Here is a 7,042-nt window from a genome sequence, read left to right as displayed (position 1 = left end):
AAAAAAAAAGAAAGAAAAGAATTTCTACTTATCTACCATCAAGGAAATGTGCCAGGGGATTTTCATGAAAAGTTAAGTATTTGGATTTAACAGGAAATGATTATGTTCACTAATATGGAGATCTTAATTACATAATTGAGTTAGGTTTAAATCTCAGGAGCAAACTGAATTAAAGGCTTGGTACAAGTTCAGCATTTTTTACACTTAGATTTTTTTTTTCTTTTTGGTTTTGAAGTAGTAATTACTACTATAAAGATAGTTTACCTAAATTAATTCTACCATTTAGATATAAGAGTCTTGGAAGTAAGTTAACGTTGTTACTTTTTTACTCCAATTACCTCATTTTAGTTGTCGCTGTTTTTGTTGTTCTTTGTTATTGAGGCAGGATTTCACTATGTAGTCCACACTGCTGGGAATAGAGCTCAGTGGTAGAATGCCTCCTGATATCCTCAATCCTCGGCACTGACACAAAACAAACAAATACAAAACATATGTAACCCAGGCCAGATTCGAATTCATAATCCTCCTGTTTCAGCCACCTAAATGTTAAGATTAAGGTATGCACCAGCACACTAGGCTTCATTTTAGCTATTCTATTCCCATATAAATTATCTTAAATCCTAATTATAAGAAAGTCAGGTGTGGTAGTGCACACCTTTTATCCCAGCACTGTGGAGGCAGAGGCAAATGGATCTCTGTGAGTTCAAGGCCAGCCTGGGTTACAAAGGAAGTCCAGGAGAGCCAAGGCTCTGTTACACAGAAACTCTGTCTCAAAAACATACATACATGCATACATACATACATACATACATACATAACCTTGAAAAAGCTGGCGAGATGGTTTAGCGAGTAAGAGCACTGACTACTCTTCCGAAGGTCCTGAGTTCGGATCCCAGCAACCACATGGTGGCTCACAACCATCTGTAATGAGATCTGACGCCCTCTTCTGGTGTGTCTGAAGACAGCTACAGTGTATTACGCCGGAGCAAGCAGGGCCAGAGCAAGGAGAGGTCCTGAATTCAATTCCCAGCAGCCACATGATAGCTCACGGCCATCTGTACAGCTACAGTGTACTCATACACCTAAAATAAATAAATAAATAGAATTCATATTTTCATATACCTAATCCAGTCTTGTCCAAACTTGTGGAAGGAACTTTTAAGGATAACCTAATCCTAGTGATTGTGGTGGCCCAAAATGTAAAAGTAAATGACATGCATTAAGAAGAAAATAAGCACCCTGGTGGTGGCACACACCTTTAATCCCAGCACTGTAGAGGTGCATGCGGGTGGATCCAGGCCAGCCTGCTCTAGAGTAGGTTTCAGGAAGGTCAGAGCTACACAGAGAAACCCTGACTGGGAAAGAGAGAGAGGGCAGGGAGAGGGGGAGAGAAAGGAAGAAAGGAAGAAGGGGAGGAGAGAGAGAAGGAGGGAAGGGAGGAAAATAAGCTAAGAATGGATAATGCTTGGACAGGGTTAAAATATTTCAAAAGAGTGTTCTGTGACCATGGAAATGGTCATATCTCTCCAACTACTTCCATCACCCACAGGTAGCCGCTAAGTACTGAAATGTTATCCATGCGACTGGAAAATTAAATGTTGGTATAAAATGTTTTATTGTCACATGTGGCCAGTAGCCACGCTGAGCAGAATAACTGCAAATGATACATTTTTGCTTCCTTTTGTTTCCTGTTTTGTTGGTTTTTTTTATTTGTTTTGTTTTTTTCTTATATCAGAAGTTAGGTTACTGAAGACCAGGGACTCTCTGGAAATCCTCCACAACTTCAGCACCAGATTGGAACTGATTAAGTGTCCAGCATTTTGGACTTAGCAGCTATTGTATAAACCAAGCTAATAAATCCCCTTTATAATACATATTGTTCTGTTGCTTTAATTTCCCTAGAGGACCCTATCACAATGTGTGTGCTTGATTTTTTTTTTTTCACATAGCCATTTTGAAAGAGACTGCTGAGCATGATCTTGAATGCTGAGCCATCTTGACCTCATTCAAGTGTTGGTTAATCCTAATGTGAGAATGACAACTTGGTTCTCCTCATGACTCCTCATCTTTTGGATGGCTGGGGCAACTCCTCCACATAGCCTTCGATGGATAAAGTGTCCTGAGGCCAAAGATAGAACCTGAAAGTTGCCTGAGGTGGTTTGAATATGAATGGGCCTCATAGGCTCATAAATGTAAATATTGGTCCTTGAGAGACTACTTCACAGAGATTTAGGTGTGGCCTTGTTAAAGGAAGTGTGTCAGTACGGGCACAGCCTAGGAGTTTCAAATGCTCAAGCCAGGCCCAGTGCCTGTCTTCCTACTGCCTACAGATCCAGATGTAGAACTCTCAGCTCTCCATCTGCCTGCATGCTGGTGAGCACTCCGCCATGAAGATAACAAACTAAACCTCTGGAACTATTATAAGCAAGCCCAATTTAAATGCTTTCCTATAGAAGAGTTGCCGTGGTCATGGTCTCTTCTCAGCAGTAGAATATCGGCTAAGATATAATCTGAGGCATATGCTTGCTTGTACAATTTCATCTTCACCACACTCTACATCAGGTAAAAGTGAGTTACAATTGTAGATCAAGTTAAAAATGTGGAGAGACAATCGATTTCTGAGAATGTCAAGAGAGCACGTGTGGCAATGTTTATTTTTCTTTAAATATTTTCCTTAAAACACTTTGAGAACTCACGCTGATATGAACAACAACTGCAGTGCTGTGAAACTTGCAGAGTATGTCATTTATGAAAGTTGTTCCTTAAATTTTCTAGAAATAGATTAGTTCCCTAAAAGTATGTCAATGAAAGAAATAGCTCTCACCTCAAAGAAGTAAAAGGCACGGTTTATTCTAGATCCTGTACTCTAGGCCATGGCCCTGAGAACTCTATGCCATAGCTAGGGAACACAGATTCAGGTTACCCCCAAATTCTGTCTTCCAATGTGAAAGCAGTGTCATAAAGTCTGTATGGCTTTACAGAAGAAAATTATAAATCAGGGCAAGTTTAAAATGAACTACACTTCAGAGAGGCAGATACTTGGAGATGGGTGAGTTTTTATAGGCCTAAAGTGTTGTCTGATGACTTTCTTTGTTCTTGGACTGGTAGAAGCTGTTGCTCTGGTAAGTTAAGAGCTTCTAAGAGGTTTTTATTTATTATTACAAGATGTCAGTTCTAAGTTAACGGCTTCTAAGAGATTTTTATTTACTATCATGAGATGTTACTTAAAATTAACAGCTTTTAAAAGTTTTTTTATTTATTATCACAAGGAGTAGTTTAAATACAGTGGGGCGAAGAATGGCTATTCCAGAAGGGTAACACTAGCTCGAGATTCAGTATTAGTGTTTGAACCTACAAAACTCTCAGTCTCCTCCAGTCCAGTAGGCTCTGCAGACAGACTTCTTCCAGAAGGTTTTTTGATTTTGTTGTTTTTTTGTTGTTGTTTGGTTTTGTTAACAACCAGACACATCTTCCTTTTAGGATTTTTTGTTCACAAATAGCCTATGTCAAATATCCTTAAGCACAAAGGGTGAACCTCAGCAGGAAATAAATGAGAGAGAAGATGAAAGAGAAGGAGGGTACCTCTCGTTCTGTAGGAATTAAAATATCCCTGTAAGGTTTGGGCTTTTGATATTGCTGTTATAGGGGGCTGGGATTATAGGTTCAAGCTACCATGCACAGCAAATATAAACTTATTTGATAAGAAAAATTACAAATACAAAGCAATTGTATGTTGTTCTAGGATTTTCTCATTGAACAAATTATAGAGAGAGACAAGACAGCCAAGGCTAAAAAGCAAAATCAAAGACCTCTTATCCCTGTGGAACTTAAGTTACAGGTAGTTGTAAGCCACTGGGAGCCAAACCTGAGTCCTTGGGGAGAAGATTGAGTGCTGCTAACAGCTGACCATCTCTCAAAGCCCCGGAAGGTTTTTAGATATTTCGATGAATCTATAGATTATTATTGATAGTGTAGTCATTTTTCCAGTAATAATTCTTGTAATTCCCAAAGCATGAGAGAGCTTTCTATTTCCAAGTATTTTCTAAAGTTTCTTGTCCTGTGTTTTAAGCTTTGCTTGCAACAAAGCAAAGTTTAAGTCTTTTAGTTTCTCATTTAGATTTAATTCTCTTCACTCCTATGAGGACCCTATTCCTACTCAGAGAGGGTAATTCTCTCTGAAAATTCACCCACAGTGTTTCCGTCCACAGTGTCTAGTCTTCAATAAATCTTTTATATTCATTTTGGACTGGTAAATATTTTCACTACTTCTGCAACACTTTGCAAACACACACACACACACACACACACAGAGAGAGAGAGAGAGAGAGAGAGAGAGAGAGAGAGAGAACTGGCTAAGGAAGGCTTAGTTTCAATTTCTGCCTTAACTTGTCCTTGAGTGATTTTCATGAAAACAAAAGGTCTTTATCAAACATAATGACCCAAGCATGGCTATACACACCTATAATCCCAGAACTCTGGACGTAGAGGTAGGAGGACCAGAAGTTCAAGGTAATTTTTGGCTCACTGTCAATTTGAAGACAGCCTGAGGTTTAAGATACCTTGTCTAAAAATATGAAAACCAAGACAAACAAAACAACTAAAAATCAATCAATCAACCAAAAAAAAAAAAACTTGATGGAGGAACAAAGAAAGATAGAAGCCAACCTGAGAAGTCAGGGACAGAGTATAAATCAAATGCTCATCTTGGGGGATGGGCCGAGACCCAAACACGTCCACAGCTACAAGTTTGTTTTGTGTTAGAAATGAAGGGAAAGGAGCTAGAGAGGTGGCTCGTTGGTTAAGGGCACTAGCTGATCTTCCTGAAGACCCAGGTTCAATCCCCAGCACCCACAGGGCGGCTCACAGCTGTCTGTAACTCCAGGATCTGACACCCTCACACAAACATACATGCAGACCAAACACCAATGTACATTAAATCAATTAATTAATTAGAAAAAAGAAATAAAGGGAAAGCAGTTGGCCTATACATACTTACAACTCTACTCTAGTGATTTGCCACCATATTTACAGACTGTGTGTAGCATCAAAAAAAAAAAAAAAAAAAAGACAAAAGTAAACTGTATTCTTAAAGAATATCTCCTGAGCGAGCATATACAGCAGTAATTCTCAAGAAAAATAATGTGTGACAATGGTTGAATAAACCATAAAAATGTCTTCTTTTTAAAAAGTATTTTATCTGGGCATGGGGGTGAATCTCTCTCGGCACTCGGGAGACAGAAGCAAAAAGATCTCAGTGAGTTCAAGGATAGTTTGGTCTACGTAGAGAGTTCCTAGACAGCGAGGGCTACATAGCAAGACCCTGTCTTTAAAAAAAAAAAGAGTTTTTAACAAACTAAAATGTGATTAACTTTCTTGTTCTCATATTAAAATATTTTACTGTATTTTCTTGTACTTAACATTTATTTTGGATTTCTCCCCACTTTTTTTTCAGAAAATATTTTTATTAACGTATTTTTTTTTAGTTTATATCCAGCCTCCCTTCTTCCAGTACCCCCTCACACAGATCCCTCCTACATTCCCCGCTCCCCTTCTCCCTTCCCCCCCACCTCCTGCCCCTGGGTTCCCTCTCCCCACTTTTGGTTTAAATGGAAGGAAAAGTTTGCCAAGGTTCATGCCTTCCTGAGTCAGCAAGTAAATTTCCCATTAATCTTCCAGCCGAATGAGTCACCACTTTGGCTTGGGGAAGTCAGTCTTGGCCATCTGGGCTGCGGAGAAACAACACAGTCAATTAGTCTAGACAGCTTGGGGGCAGGCACTTGGCCATGTATGGTTTCCTTTCCCACTTCCCACTGGTAGAACCTAGAGACTCTCCTGGGAATATGTAAAAAGATGCCAGATTTAACAGAAGAAAAATGCAGGATGTGTAAACAAATTACATATACATATATAAACAATTAATGTTTTTTTACAATACAGCATTCTTTGTGATATTAGGGACTTATTGTCATACACACAAAAAAGGGAATTGTTTATCTGACACTCGTTTTGTATTAGGCAGCCTGCATTTTATGCACCAGCGTGACATGGGTAGAAGATCTTCCCTGTGCCATTCACCCTTTGTTTTCCAGGCAGAGTAAGTACCTTAGAGATCAAAGGCTGCTTTCCTGAGTTTTAGAGAATCCTCGAAGGCTGAGTTCTTCTTTCATCTTTTATTAGCCCTATAATTATCATCTAAGATCAGAGAAAGACAAAATTGACAAGAATCCCTTCGAGACTGCCTCTCAGTCTTTCCAGTACGGCACAGGAGGCTCGGGGAAGTCCAGATTCCAGTTCATCCACAATTGCTCACAGTGGTGTTTCCTGGGAAAGGCTGAGCTGGCCACCAGTGGCCTGTGTTGGTCAGTAGCAAGGGTTCTAGTGGTTCACAAGTTTTAATGGGTGTAAGAATCTCCTGGGGAGATTTTGAATGACTGGGGTACATTCTACCTAAAAACAAAATTTGAAAATTCTTCTGGCGTGAGAGCTAGTTGTCATGATTGTAATTCCTAAATTTAACCAAAATTGAGAATGGCTGTCCGCTGAGTCACATTTATACAAGGTAATATTCATCACAGGATGAAAGGGGATTTCTTTTTTTTTAAAAAAAAATGTAATTACAGTACTAGTTATTATATTACATATTCAGTGTGTAGTTTTATGTTTTTGGATGCTTTGTTGTTGCTTTTGGGGCAAAGTCTCATGAAGTCTTGACTGGCCTTGAACTCCACCTCCCAGATCTTGGGAGTCTAGACAGGTACAAGCCACTTCCCTCAGCAGGCTCATTTTATTTTCTTTTCAGTGTAATCTTGAGGAGGGCTTTGGCACATCACCAGCAAGCCCTTCCCACGAGTCTGCTTCCAGTTATGCTTTCCAAACAACTGAGAAACAATACATTTCTACTAAATATTTTCCAGGTTTGGAAATTTCTATCTGTAACATCATGCTTGTTGGAAAATACTTTTCCATGGGTCTAAAATAATTTATTTTTCCTAATGTTTCTAGTGGAAGCCAAATAACCACTACCTCTGTGTAGTTCATCTTC

The sequence above is a fragment of the Mastomys coucha genome, unplaced genomic scaffold, assembly GCF_008632895.1.
Source record: "Mastomys coucha isolate ucsf_1 unplaced genomic scaffold, UCSF_Mcou_1 pScaffold15, whole genome shotgun sequence".
NCBI lineage: Eukaryota > Metazoa > Chordata > Mammalia > Rodentia > Muridae > Mastomys > Mastomys coucha.
The sequence above is the reverse complement of the archived record's forward strand: the minus strand, read 5'-3'. Positions refer to the sequence as shown.